At 39.4% G+C, this 15,834-nt stretch overlaps 1 pseudogene; it reads right to left on the bottom strand.

The window, feature by feature from the left end:
* Window positions 1-409: 409 nt before the first annotated feature.
* On the bottom strand, window positions 410-9,869 carry LOC137760599 (guanylate-binding protein 2-like; annotated as a pseudogene).
* Between the last annotated feature and the right edge of the window lie 5,965 nt (window positions 9,870-15,834).

The raw sequence follows: 15,834 nt of genomic DNA, 5'->3' as shown, positions 1-15,834 counted from the left end.
AACATAACATGAGGATTTGATCACAGAATATCTGTAAAGTCACTGTGCAGTGCCTGGTAATGAATAGTTATGGTTTATTAGTAATTTAGTAATGAAGGGCTCCATGAGATTTGATCCTGCAAGTAAATAGCCTTTAGTAACCAGAGATGGTCAGGGGTAGAAGCAGTAAGAGAATGAAATGTCTACTAGTGTTTGGGCTAGAAAAGTTCTTAAATTAACCTAGTGCTCTAACTTCTAACCAGTTTTTTTTTTTTTAATAATATCTTTATTGGAGTATAATTTCTTTACAATGTTGTGTTAGTTTCTGCTGTAAAACAAAGTAAATCAGCTGTATGTATACATATATCCCCATATCTCCTCCCTCTTGCGTCTCCCTCCCACCCTCCATATCCCACCCCTCTAGGTCGTCACAAAGCATCAAGCTGATCTCCCTGTGCTATGCGGCTGCTTCCCACTAGCCATCCATTTTACATTTGGTAGTGTATATATGTCAATGCTACTCTCTCACTTCATCCCAGCTTCCCCTTCACCCTGTGTCCTCAAGTCCTTTCTCTATGTCTGTGTCTTTATTCCTGCCCTGCCGCTAGGTTCATCAGTACCGTTTTTTAAGATTTCATATATATTCATTAGCATATGGTATTTGTTTTTCTCTTTCTGACTTACTTCACTCTGTATGACAGTCTCTAGATCCATCCACGTCTCTACAAATGACTCAATTTTTTTCCTTTTTATGGCTGAGTAATATTCCATTGTATATATGTGCCACATCTTCTTTATCCATTCATCTGTCCATGGACATTTAGGTTGCTTCCATGTCCTGGCTATTGTATATAGTGCTGCAATGAACATTGTGGTACATGAGTCTTTTTGAATTATGGTTTTTTCAGGGTATATGCCTAGTAGTGGGATTCCTGGATCAGAGGAAAACATAGGCAGAACACTCTATGACATAAATCACAGCAAGATCCTTTTTGACCTACCTCCTAGAGTAATGGAAATAAACAAATGGGACCTAATGAAACTTAAAAGCTTTTGCACAGCAAAGGAAACCATAAACAAGAAGAAAAGACAACCCTCAGAATGGGAGAAAATATTTGCAAACAAAGCAACTGACAAAGGATTAATCTCCAAAGTATACAAGCAGCTCATGCAGCTCAATATAAAAAAAAACCAAACAACCCAATCCAAAAATGGGTGGAAGACCTAAATAGACACTTCTCCATAGAAGACATACAGATTGCCATCAAACACATGAAAAGATGCTCAACATCACTCATCAGAGAAATGCAAATCAAAACCACAATGAGGTATCACCTCATACCGGTCAGAATGGCCATCATCAAAAAATCTACAAACAATAAATGCTGGTGAAGATGTGGAGAAAAGGGAACCCTCCTGCACTGTTGGTGAGAATGTAAATTGATACAGCCACTATGGAGAACAGTATGGACGTTCCTTCAAAAACTAAGCAGTGTTTTTGATTCAGCACAGAATGAAGATAACACAATCGAATACCTGAAATTTAAGCATTAGTACCCTCCCTTGCTCTGCCATTAATTGGGCCCTCTCCTTTTCCATTTTCTCAGCCAACTGTTTCATATGTTCATGACAACTCTTTTCTTTTTCTTGCATTATCTGCCCATTCTTCTTTTGCATTTCCTCCAAAATTTTGTTTGCAGCTTCTACAGATTCAGACTTCTCCACTCCACTGAAGAAGAAAAATAAGCAGAGAAATATGAGGATTAAATTGTTATAGCTTTGTTTTGCCGTTCACCCCTTTTTGCTTGTTTGTTTTATTCTTATTTCATATAGAAAACTTCTTTGGGTAATTTTTGCACTGAGTAATCAGAAGAGTAATCAGAAGACAGATTAACATAAATATTGGTTAAGAAAAGAATCCCCTAAAGCTATGATCTATACTTGATATTTTTTGCTCTATAGTAATATTCCAGGTGGACTACTGTGGCTAACATTAACATTTCTAGGGCTTTCCAGCTATCTAGAGTGTTTTCAGCTGTTCTCACCTTCAATCTCTTTTTCCTTTTTTGTAAGTGACTGATCAGTCTGTAGAAGTGCATAGCCACATCCTCCTTGGAATCCAAATATTTCTTCAGTATCTCTTCTGCCTATTGATAACAGAGGAAATTAGAATTAGGAAATAGAAACTATGGGTCAAAGTAAAACCTAGCAGTATGTCTCTTAATTCAATTTCATTTTAGCACCCATTTTAGAATTTAAATACCATTTCAACCTAAACTGGCTTAAAACCCAATTCTGGATCCATCCTCAAATTTGCTTTATTCTCAGTCACCCCAATTTTAGTAATTTAATTAGTAAATCTTGTCTTCTAATTGTATGGGTTAAAAACCTTATGGTTATCCTTTATGTCTTTTTTTTCTCCCAAGTCCCAGGTACCATCATCAGCTAATGGTGTTTGCTCTGACTTCAAGATAAAACCAGCCAGGGCCCATCAATTGTCACCTGTTCCTCCTGACAACCTGGTCCAAGACATCATCACTTCTTACCTGGACCATGACATTAGCTTCACAATTGGTCTCCCTACCTCCTTCCACTCTTGCTCCCCTATAGTCTGTTTTCCTCAGATCAGCTAGTGTTGTGTTATATTACATTAAGAAAGATCACTTCACTCTGATGCACCAAATCCTCTGCTGATTTTCCAACTCTTCCCAAGTAAAATTGAAACGTCTCTCAGTGGCCTCCAGGATACTACTTTGTTTAGCATTTGGCCTCTGAGCATCTCTCTGACCTCACCTCCTGCCACCTCTTCCCTTGCTCACTGCCCTCTTGCCACATTTCCTGCTATTCCTAGAACATAAACCAATTTATGCTTCTGGGATTTTCTGTTGTTTGAAATTTTCTTCTTCTAGATGCCCACTTGGCTCACTCCTTGACTTCTTTGAAGATTCTTCTGAAACTGTACCTCACGAGAGAGGCCTTCTCTAAAAACCTACATATAAAATAGTACCACATTTCCTTCCTCTCCTATGCCTGTACCCTACATTGTTTTTCTTCAGGGCACTTTTTGTCACTGTGATAGTGACTTCTGGAGTCACCCAAATATTATTCTCCCCATTGCCTTAGAAACAGAACTCATTTTTTTCCACCAGGGCACATTGTGGACCATGATAAAATGTTGCATTTTCTAGTCAACCTCCTTGGTGGCTGAGGTGACCATACGATTAAAGTCTGGCCAATACCACTTACACAGAGGTGTTATATGGTACTTTTTGCAGAACACCTTAAAGACAGTTGACCCAGAGACATTTACTCTTCTGTTTTTCCCTTTTCTTTCCATCTATAATGTGGAAGTAATAGATGAAACTCTAGCAGCCATCTTAGACCATAAACTGACCTTGAAGATGGAAGCTGGGCGCTAAAGTGCTGGAGCAGAACAAGGAAAGGGCCTGGGAACAGGATGATTGTGGAGTTGTCATGGCAGCCTGGACTCCCTCTGCCTTACTTCTTATATGTAAGAGAGAAAGAAACTTTTGCCGTTTTAGGCCACTCTTGTTTTGTTTTATTTTGTTTTGTTTTTGAGTAATATGTGCCCAAACTTAATTCTAACTGATATCACCTGAGTATACCAGCATAGAAGTATAGTTAAGAGCAGAGAGTTGCTATAAGCATTTCCAGTCCAGCTGTACACTTATTACCTGTACATTCTCAGGTGAGTTATTTTACTTCTCTGTGTCTCAATTTTCTTATTAATAAAATGGGGATATTAACAACATGTATTTCCTGACGTTGTTATAAGGATTGAATGAGTTAAGCCCATTCATTTGTCTGAAACAAAATATGCTCTATATGTATTAGCTGTTATTATTATTAGTTTTTTCTGTAAGCTATAATTTGTTGATTGCTTGATGAATACTTTGAGAGAACTAGTTTGTTCTTATTTAATTGCCCTAACCCCAGAAATTTGATAATATCTGGCATATCGTTAGGCCTGAATAGACAATAGTTGGATGATTGAATGACTAAATTATTGAATAAATTCTACAAACACTTTTGGGGGCTCCATCTGTGCTTCCAAGAAGGAATCTGCTATTCATCCCATGGTAGTCTCTCCTACTGAATAAATCAATGAATGGATCAATGAAAGGTAGAGGCACTGTTTACCAATCACATTTTGGTTGTTCCCACTGTAGTTTGAAAGAGTCACTTCAGCAAGGCCCAAGAAATGGTGTTCAGTAGGTAGTTTACCAGTATCCCCTTTCTGGGGGCCTGGTAGTACTTATTCTTTAGCTCTTGCCTCTTCCAAACAAACCGATAACCTCCTGGTTTAGAAAATGTTCCTTGCTTCACATCTTCACATAGACGGCCAGAAGTATCCTGAAGTAAAGCCATGCAGTAATCTGAGGATGCTTTCATATTCTGCTTACAAAAGTCATCTTGGGGCTTCCCTGGTGGCACAGTGGTTGAGAATCTGCCTGCTAATGCAGGGGACACGGGTTCGCGCTCTGGTCTGGGAAGATCCCACATGCCGCGGAGCAACTAGGCCCGTGAGCCACAACTACTGAGCCTGCACGTCTGGAGCCTGTGCTCCGCAACAAGAGAGGCCACAATAGTGAGAGGCCCGCGCACCGCGATGAAGAGTGGCCCCCCGCTTGCCGCAACTACAGAAAGCCCTAGCACAGAAACGAAGACCCAACATAGCAATCAATCAATCAATCAATCAATAAATCTTTATAAAAAAAAGTCATCTTGCTTTGCTTCTAACCGTTCCTTTGAAGGGAAAAAAATTGCACAGATGGTACAGTAAGACATGACTAGGATGTTAACCACACATAAATTACTGGGAAATGCTTCTCCTGCAAAGATTGTGGCGTATAAACATGACACACCCCTCACCAAGCTGGGAGATTCTAGAATACCCCTAAACAGAGTGCTGGTTTAAAAACTACATCTGTGTGATTATCTGAAGCTTCTTTTCCATACTTCTCTTGCTTCAGAGAATGATTCTCAAAGCACAGACGCTGTTCCATATGAAACTTCTTTTTTCAAGTCTCTAATTTCAGAAATAGTTTAGAGCACAAATATCCAGTAGGACAGGCCTGCAGGGAGTTCCTGGTTCCACCACTTTGTGATTTAGTGACACTCAACCTTATTAAAATGAGGTTTCCTTGTTGGTAAAACAGGGGAAATTATATCTATGTCACAGATATCTTGTCAGCATTATATGTGGTGATGTAAAGTGCTAAGTTCAGTGACTTTTCCATAAATGCTCATTAATGTGTCAATATCAGTGGTACATTTAAAATTATAATATTTTTGCATATTTTCTCAGTATAACGTTAATGAAGGTAATGGAGATTTTACCCCAGGTATTTTCTGTATTACAAAAGTCTAATATAACATTTACCTACGTTAAAACATTAAAGAGAACTTATACATTAAGCTTTTTCTTTAGTCTAGAAAAATGTCCACTGTCTACTGACCTTCACTATTTAGTTTCATCAAAATTCTGAATGCAGCAAGGTATGATTTGTAAAATCCTGCCCTGCAAGCCAGGGAAGGGATGGTGAACCATCAAGTGTTTGAGTATTTGTCATGCAACAATCCTTCCTTAATTTGGAAGGACTCATGTCTTCAAATAGCATTCTTATGATTGATTTCTCTTTCCTGGCTTTCTGAATGTTTTGCTATTGCCTTACATTAAACAAAATACATTTTTAGCGTTTCCAGAAAGAAGTGAATCCTCCCAGATTATTAGCAGGGAACATGAAAGTACTGTGTCTTTGACTAACTTTAAATGAAAAAAATAAAATAATCTCATATAAATACAGTTTTACAGTTTACTTGTTTGCTTAAAACATGGTATCCAGAGGGCGGAAATTAACAGAAGAAGATATTTGTAATCATCAGTCAGTCATTGTACCATAGTCTCTTGGAATAAGGTCAGGAGCAGTCTATTCTTTTAGTAAAGACTGCAAGCGAGTACACATAACTGAGTGCGGCTGTCTTTGAGTCTGGGAGGACTACTCATATCAAGATATTTTTTCTGCCCCTCATGAACCAGAATAGCAAATATCTCATTTTAATTTATTCTGGAAAACTTGGTCCACATCTTTGAAAGAGTTAGTTCTTCATGAAGACTCCAATGGCCTCTTTCTCACTGGCCCTGTGCAGGTCCAGCAGCTCCTGGAGGGTTTCCGTGGGCAGCTGCAGCTTCTGGTCCATCTGCATTTCATAATTGGTAATGACGTTTTGCACTGCGACTGCGTTCTCGATCTCGGCCAATGCCAGGACTGCATTCTCCATGCAGGGCAGATCCCCACTGCTGATGGCATTGACAAAGGTCAGCACCAGGGTCTCTAGACCTAAGAAAGGGGATTTTAAGAAATAGTAGTTATCAGTTGTTGAGAGAGGAACAAACTGTATTCTATTTTTTTAAATTTTTTTTTTAAGTGAATGATGGTTTTTATTTATTTTTTATTTTTTTTGCTGCGTTGGGTCTTCGTTGCTGTGCATGGCTTTCTCTAGTTGCGGTGAGTGGGGGCTACTCTACACTGCGGTGAGCAGGCTTCTCATTGTAGTGGCTTCTCTTGCTGCGGAGCATGGGCCCTAGAGCATGCAGGCTTCAGCAGTTGCGGCGTGCAGGCTCTAGAGCACAGGCTCAGTAGTTGTGGCACATGGGCTTAGTTGCTACACAGCATGTGGGATCTTCCTGGACCAGGGATCGAACCCGTGTCCCCTGCATTGGCAGGCGGATTCTTAACCACTGCACCACCAGGGAAGTCCCAAAAATGTATTCTATTTAGTCTTGAGAATGTAAATTTAATTATTTTGAATCAACTGCTATAGTATTTTGTATGCTTTTCAAGTGTCACAAACAGTAGTTTTAAAGACTTTTTGAGAAAGAATTGTGATGGAATATTTTGTTAACCTCTTAGTTCAGAGGAGTTTAAAGCTGCTCTTTCTTTCTCCTTCCCTCAACCAAAAGGAAGATGTTGGAATGAATGGATTAGAATAAGGATATTTGGGTGACGAGATATTAGGTCTTGATCTTTTCTTAGCCTTCCTGTATCTCCCTTTTGTCTGCCTTCTTTCTATTTCCCTCCTAACTTCTAATTTATGAAAAAGGTCAAGGAGACAGTTTAGTGCACAAGTGTACAAGAGCACGTGTATGTGTGTGAGTGTATGCGTACATGTGGTGCAGGCCGTTAGTCCTGTGTCTGGCCTAAATAACAGGGTCTTCCTAGATATTCTCTCATCAGAGCTCCATGCAATGTGACCATTTCATCCAGCTTTGCCAGGGATTTGCTGGTTTTAGCATTGAAAATCTCACATATCAGGAAATTACAGCCTCAGGCAAACTGGAGTGGTTGGGTCACCCTACAACTATCAGTGTTGGGGACTCAATCCTGGGCCTTCTCTTTCTATAGTTTTAAGTACCACATATATTTTAATTTCCTGCTTTGGCTTGATTTTTAAGCTTTAGATTTGTGTATTTAAATATCTGGATGGTATTCCTTCTTGTACACATCAGAGGAAAATACTAAATAATCCAAAACTAAACACCTTCATCCACTCTGGAAAACAATTCTTCCTCCAGGTATTTCTCTTAGTAAGTAACATCCGTTCAAGCAGTTGCTTAAGCTCAGAACCCTGGAGTCAGGCTTGACACTTCCGTTTAATTCCTTCCACACACCCATATGCCCTCCATCATCAAAACTTATGAATTTGACATTCAAAATATGTGTGGATTCTATCTATTTTGACAATCTCAGTTGCCACTGTCTTAGCCTAGCATAATCCCTATTTATTATTAAAATATTGCAAATATCATTCATCTTCTTATTGTTTCATGTACATCCCTCCAAAACATTATCTACAAAATACTCAGAAGGATTGTTTTAAACATAAATTATATAACATTACCTCTGTGCCTATAATTCTTCAAGATCCTCTCACTGGGCTCAAACTCTAATCTCCTTGAAGTCATCCACTAGTCCTTTCAGGTATGGTTCCCTGCACACTTCTCCAACCATGACACCACTCTTATTCACTCTACTCTTGTTCAAATCACACTATCTTGCCTTTACATTCTTGACATTGCAGAGATCTTTTCTGTCTCAGGCCTTCTCACATGATATTATCTCTGTCTGAAAACTACTCTGACTGTTCTTCTGATTAACTCCTACCCATTTTTAAGTTCTCATGTTACATGTCACTTTCAGAGACAAATATTCTCTGCCTTCAAATGCAAATTTTCTCCCACCTGCCTACACCCCTTCCTTTCTCATAGCAGTGTATTATTTTGATTTATTGTACTTATCACTGCTTGTCATTATGGTTAAATAAATTGTTTAAATACCTTTTGCTCCCATCATGCTCGAATGAGGATTATGCCTAGTGGTTGGTGCATTGCAGGCACTCCTAATCAATTCACATATTTTTGAATTGATAAACAAGAGAATTGTGCTAAGGTTAACGGCAAAGCCTCACATACATGGTGTATTTGCCTTTTCCTGACTTTGTCAATCTATAGCTCTCCTGGAAGGAAATTTCATAAATAGGGAGCTGAGAAGGCTGGATTCTAGTTCTTTTCCTTTATTCACCTTGCTCATGTGAATATTAGATAACACTAGAAATAGTTTTAGTTCCCATGTAAAATTCACAATGTGATCCTTGTGGTATGTTTTCCTTGGCATCATTAGACTCTGTATTTGTCAGAAGTAACCCTCATGGTTCCCACTTCCATTGTCTACAATGGGCAATAGGAAAGTCCACGTAAGGAGGGGCAGTGAGAGGGACTCACAAGGCCCATTGACTGTGATGCCCCCTGAGAGAGTCTTGGCCTTGGAATGGCTGAGGATGTAGAAGCAGAAGTCTTCAAACTGTTCTCTGAATTCAGGGTTCATATCTTCCTCCTGTAGCTGCTCCAGGAGGGTGAGGTACTTCCTCTGAGCAGGGCAGTCAAAGATGAAGCACTTCTTCTCTGGGAAGAACTTTCGGATACATAACTGAGGTTCATTAAAGCTTTTAGTTTTTTTATCAGTACCTGGAGGAATGAAAATTAGAGGTAGTACAACTTCAGGCTGATTGCTTCAAATATATGACCCTTCAACTTAGTAATTTGCACAAATCCTATATTAAGAGGTAAATATTAACTAATCATGGATCAGACCAAAAAATTAAAGGAGTAGAGAAATGAAATTTCTTTTCTTCTCCAAGAAGGAGGTAACTTAAAATTAGACCCAATTGATTCATCTAAAGAATGTTTCATTTCCTCTAACAGAACAGTCAGGATAACAAAGTTATGAAATTATAATTTTCAGCACCTACATAGAAATGGTCATTGTGATATTGTTTTCTCTTTTTATGTTAGCCAATCATCAGGCCCAGTAACCTTGCTTTAGCTTCAGTGAAACTCCAGGTACTCATCAGCAGTGATGGGTTGTCCATTTGCTTCCAGCTCCAGGGTTAAATCTCTCAGAGTCCACACAAAGTCTGGAAAGAAGCTCGCAAACTCAGCTGATTTTTGACCTCATGTTCACCAGGTGAGGATTTTGCCCTGATTCGATCTGTCAGTTCTGTCACATAGCTGAGATGCTAACATAGGAAAACTGCAGAAAATGAGTAGCACCTTTTTATGCTGTATTTTCTCCCAGAGCTTATATAAAATAATTTTTCTTAATTAGTTTATTCATTCATTCATTCCACAAACATTTATTGAAAACTTACTATGGGAGACCTTCAAGATGGCAGAGGAGTAAGACATGGAGATCACCTTCCTCCCCACAAATACATCAAAAAAATATCTACATGTGGAACAACTCCTACAGAACACTTACTGAATGCTGGCAGAAGACCTCAGACTTCCAAGAGGGCATTAAAATCCCCATGTACCTGGGTCGGGCAAAAGAAAAAAGAAAAAACAGAGAAAAAAGAATAGGGATGGACCTGTGCTTCTGGGAGGGACCTGTGAAGGAGGAAAAGTTTCCACATGCTAGGAAGCCCCTTCACTTGTGGGGACAGGGAGGGGGAAGCTTCAGAGCCACAGAGGAGAGTGCAGCAACAGGGGTGCAGAGGGCAAAGCGGAGAGATTCCCACACAGAGGATTGGTGCCAACCAGCACTCACCAGCCTGAGATGCTTGTCTGCTCACCCACCGGGGTGGGTGGGGGCTGGGAGCTGAGGCTTGGGCTTCAGAGGTCAGACCCCAAGATGACTGGGGTTGGCTGCGTGAAGACAGCCTGAAGGGGGCTAGTGTGCCACAGTTAGCCAGGAGGGAGTCCAGGAAGAAGTCTGGACCTGCCGGAGAGGCAAGAGACCATTGTTTCAGGGTGCGCGAGAAGAGGGGCTTCCTGTTCTGTGTGCCCAAAGATGGCAGAGCAGCACCTAAGCAAGCTCCAGAGATGGGCAAGAGCCGCGGCTATCATCTTGGACCCCAGAGACGGGCGTGGACCACTACCACTGCCACTGCTGCCACCAAGAATCCTGTGTGCAAGCACAGGTCACTATCCACACCTCCCCTCTTGGGAGCCTGTGCAGCCCGCCACTGCCAGGGTCCCGTGATCCAGGGCCAACTTCCCTGGGAGAACACACGGCACGCCTCAGGCTGTTGCAATGTCATGCCAGCCTCTTCCACTGCAGGCACACCCTGCATTCCAATTATGACTACCATACCCCTCCCTCTCCCCAGCCTGAGTGAGCAAGAGACACCTGATCAGCCGCTGCTTTAACGCCTTCCTGTCTGGGTGGGGAAAAGACGCCTGAGGGCAGCCTACATGCAGAGATGGGGCCAGAACCAAAGCTGAACCCTAGGAGCTGTGCAAACAAACAAGAGAAAGGGACATTTCTGCGTGCAGCCTCAGGAGCAGTGGATTAAATCCCTGCAATCAGCTTGATAAATCCTGCATCTGTGAAATACCTAAATAGAAAATGAATGTTCCCAAAACTGAGGCAGTGGTCTCTAGGAGCAACTATAGACTTGGGGTTTGCTTTGTGTGTTTGATTTGTTTTTGGTGTTATGTTTATCTTAGTTTTTAGGGCTTGTTTTCATTGGTGGGTTTCTTTATTTCTTGGGTTGCTCTCTTCCTTTTTTTTTCTTTTTCCTTGTGTGTGTGTGTGTGTATGTTTCTTTGCATGATTTTGTCTGTTTAGTTTTCTTTTACCATTTTTCCTGGGGTTCTGTCTGTTCATTTCTTTCTTTCTTTCTTTTTTTTATGAGTGTGTGTGTTTCTTTGTGTGATTTTGTTTGTTTAGTTTTGCTTTTACTATTTGTTTTGGGGTGCTGTCTATTTTTTTCTTCTTCTTCTTTCTTTCTTTCTTTTCTTCCATGTCATGTGGCTGGCAGGGTCTTGGTGCTCCAGCCAGGTGTTGGGCCTGAGCCTCTGAGGTGGGAGATCTAAGTTCAGGACATTGGACCACCAGAGACCTCCCGGCCCCACTTAATATCAATTGGCGAGCGCTCTCCCAGAGATCTCCATCTCAATGCTAAGACCCAGCTCCACCAAACAACCAGCCAAGCTCCAGTGCTGGACGTCCCATGCCAAACAACTAGCAAGACAGGAACACAAACTCACCCATTAGCAGAGAGGCTGCCTAAAATCATACTATGTTCACAGACACCTCAAAACACACAATCAGATGCAGCCCTGCCCACCAGAAAGACAAGATCCAGCTACACCCACCAAAACACAGGCAGCAGTCCCCCCCACCAGGAAGCTTACACAAGTCACTGAACCAACCTCACCCACTGGGGGCAGACACTAAAAACAACGGGAACTACAAACCCATAGCCTGCGAAAAGGAGACCCCAAACACAGTAAGTTAAACAAAATGAGAAGACAGAGAATTATGCAGCAGATGAAAAAGCAAGGTAAAAATCCACCAGACCAAACAAATGAAGAGGAAATAGGCAGTCTACCTGAAAAAGAATTCAGAGTAATGATAGTAAAGATGATCCAAAATCTCAGAAATAGAATGGAAAAAATACAAGAAACGTTTAACAAGGACCTAGAAGAACTAAAGAGCAAACAAAGAATGATGAACAACACAATAAATGAAATTAAAAATTCTCTAGAAGGAATCAATAGCAGAATAACTGAGACAGAAGAATGGTTAAGTAACCTGGAAGATAAAATAGTGAAAATAACTACCATAGAGCAGAATAAAGAAAAAAGAATGAAAAGAATTGAGGACAGTCTCAGAGACACCTGGGGCAACATTAAATGCACCAACATTCGGATTATAGGGGTCCCAGAATTAGAAGAGAAAAAGAAAGGGTCTAAGAAAATATTTGAAGGATTATAATTGAAAATTTCCCTAACATGGGAAAGGAAATAGTAAATCAAGCCCAGGAAGCACAGAGAGTATACAGGATAAATCCAAGGAGAAACAGGCCAAGACACATAGTAATCAAACTATCAAAAATTAAATACAAAGAAAAAATATTAAAAGCAGCAAGGGAAAAGCAACAAATAACACACAAGGGAATCCCCATAAGCTTAACAGCTGATCTTTCAGCAAAAACTCTGCAAGCCAGAAGGGAGTGGCAGGACATATTTAAAGTGATGAAAAGGAAAAATCTACAACCGAGATTACTCTACCCAGCAAGGATCTCATTCAGATTCGTTGGAGAAATTAAAACCTTTACAGACAAGCAAAAGCTAAGAGAATTCAGCATCACCAAACCAGCTTTACAACAAATGCTAAAGGAACTTCTCTAGGCAGGAAACACAAGAGAAGGAAAAGACCAACAATAACAAATCCAAAACTATTAAGAAAATGGTAATAGGAACATACATATCGATAGTTACCTTAAATGTAAATGGATTAAATGTTCCAACCAAAAGACACAGACTCACTGAATGGATACAAAAACAAGACCTGTATATATGCTGTCTACAAGAGACCCACTTCAGACCCAGGGACACATACAGACTGAAAGTGAGGGGATGGAAAAAGATATTCCATGCAAATGGAAATCAGAAGAAAGCTGGAGTAGCAATTCTCATATCAGACAAAATAGACTTTAAAATAAAGACTATTACAAGAGACAAAGAAGGACACTACATAATGATCAAAGGATCAATCCAAGAAGAAGATATAACAATTGTAAATATTTATGCACCAACATAGGAGCACCTCAATACATAAGGCAAATGCTAACAGCCATAAAGGGGAAATCGACAGTAACACAGTAATAGTAGGGGACTTTGACACCTCACTTCCACCAATGGACGGATCATCCAAAATGAAAATAAATAAGGAAACACAAGCTTTAAATGGCACATTAGGCAAGATGGACTTAATTGATATTTGTAGGACATTCCATTCAGAAACAACAGAATAAACTTTCTTCTCAAGTGCACATGGAACATTCACCAGGATAAATCATATCTTGGGTCACAAATAAAGCCTTGGTAAAGTTAAGAAAATCAAAATTGTATCAAGTGTCCTTTCGACCACACACCCAAGAGACTAGATATTAATTACAGGAAAAAACTGTAAAAACATACAAAAACATGGAGGCTAAACAATACACTACTAAATAACCAAGAGATCACTGAAGAAATCAAAGAGGAAATCAAAAAATACCTAGAAACAAATGACAGTGAAAACACGACGACCCAAAACCTATGGGATGCAGCAAAAACAGTTCTAAGAGGGAAGTTTATAGTCATACAGTCCTACCTCAAAAACAAAAAAATTCCAAATAAACAACCTAACCTTACCTCTTAAGCAATTAGAGAAAGAGGAACAAAAAACCCTCAAAGTTAGCAGAAGGAAAGAAATCAGATCAGAAATAAATGAAAAAGAAATGAAGGAAATAATAGCAAAGATCAATAAAACTAAAAGTTGGTTCTCTGAGAAAATAAACAGAATTGATAAACCATTAGCCAGACTCATCAGGGATAAAAGGGAGAAGACTCAAATCAACAGATTTAGAAATGAAAAAGGAGAAATAACAACTGGCACAGCAGAAATACAAAGGATCATGAGAGACTACTACAAGCAACTCTATGCCAATAAAATGGACAGCCTGGAAGAAATGGACAAATTCTTAGAAAAGTACAACCTTCCAAGACTGAACCAGGAAGAAATAGAAAATATGAACAGACCAATCACAAGCACTGAAATTGAAATTGTGACTAAAAATCTCTCAACAAACAAAAGCCCAGGATCAGATGTCTATACTGGTGAATTCTATCAAACATTTAGAGAAGAGCTAACAGCTATCCTTCTCAAAATCTTCCAAAATATAACAGAGGGAGGAACACTCCCAAACTCATTCTATGAGGCACCATCACCCTGATACCAAAACCAGACAAAGATGTCACAAAAAAAGAAAATTACAGACCAATATCACTGATGAACATAGATGCAAAAATCCTCAACCAAAGACTAGCAAACAGAATACAACAGCACATTAAAAGGACCATGATCAATTGGGGTTTATCCCAGGATTGCAAGGATTCTTCAATATACACAAATCAATCAATGTGATACAACATATTAACAAATTGAAGCATAAAACCATATGATAATCTCAGTAGATGCAGAAAAATCTTTTGACAAAATTCAAAACCCATTTATGATAAAAACTCTCCAGAAAGTAGGCATAGAGCAAACCTACCTCAACATAATAAAGGCCATATATGACAAACCCACAGCAAACATCATTCTCAATGGTGAAAAACTGAAAGCATTTCCTCCAAGATCAGGAACAAGACAAGGGTGCCCACTCTCACCACTATTATTCAACATAGTCTTGGAAGTTTTAGCCACAGCAGTCAGAGAAGAAAAAGAAATAAAAGGAATCCAAATTCAAAAAGAAGAAGTAAAACTGTCACTGCTTGCGGATGACATGATACTATACATAGAGAATCCTAAAGATGCTGCCAGAAAACTACTAGAGCTATCAATGAATTTGGTAAAGTAGCAGGATACAAAATTAATGCCCAGAAATCTCTTGCATTCCTATACATTAACAATGAGAAATCAGAAAGAGAAATTAAGGAAACACTCCCATTTACCACTGCAACAAAAAGAATAAAATACCTAAGAATAAACCTATCTAAGGAGACAAAAGACCTGTATGCAGAAAACTATAAGACACTGATGAAATAAATTAAAGACAATACAAACAGAAGGAGCAATATACCATGTTCTTGTATTGGAAGATTCAACATTGTGAGAATGACTATACTACCCCCAAAAATCTACAGATTCAATGCAATCCCTATCAAACTACCAATGGCATTTTTCACAGAACTAGAACAAAAAATTTCACAATTTGTATGGAAACACAAAAGACCCCAAATAGCCAAATCAATCTTGGGAAAGAAAAACGGAGCTGGCGGAATCAGGTTCCCTGACTTCAGACTATACTACAAAGCTACAGTAATCAAGACAGTATGGTACTGACACAAAAACAGAAATATAGATCAATGGAACAGGATATAAAGCCTCGAGTTAAACCCACGCACATATGGTCAACTTATGTTTGACAAAGGAGGCAAGGATGTTCAATGGAGAAAAGACAGTCTCTTCAATAACTTGTGCTGAGAATACTGGACAGCTACATGTAAAAGAATGAAATTAGAACACTTCCTAACACCATACACAAAAACAAACTCAAAATGGATTAAATACCTAAATATAAGACCGGACACTATAAAACTCTTAGAGGAAAACAGGCAGAACACTCTATGGCATACATCACAGCAAGATCCTTTTTGACTGACCTCCTAGAGAAATGGAAATGAAAACAAAAATAAACAAATGGGACCTATTGAAACTTAAAAGATTTTGCACAGCAAAGGAAACCATAAACAACACTAAAAGACAAACTTCAAATGGT

The sequence above is a fragment of the Eschrichtius robustus genome, chromosome 3 (assembly GCF_028021215.1).
Source record: "Eschrichtius robustus isolate mEscRob2 chromosome 3, mEscRob2.pri, whole genome shotgun sequence".
NCBI classification, from domain to species: domain Eukaryota; kingdom Metazoa; phylum Chordata; class Mammalia; order Artiodactyla; family Eschrichtiidae; genus Eschrichtius; species Eschrichtius robustus.
The sequence above is the reverse complement of the archived record's forward strand: the minus strand, read 5'-3'. Positions and strand labels throughout refer to the sequence as shown.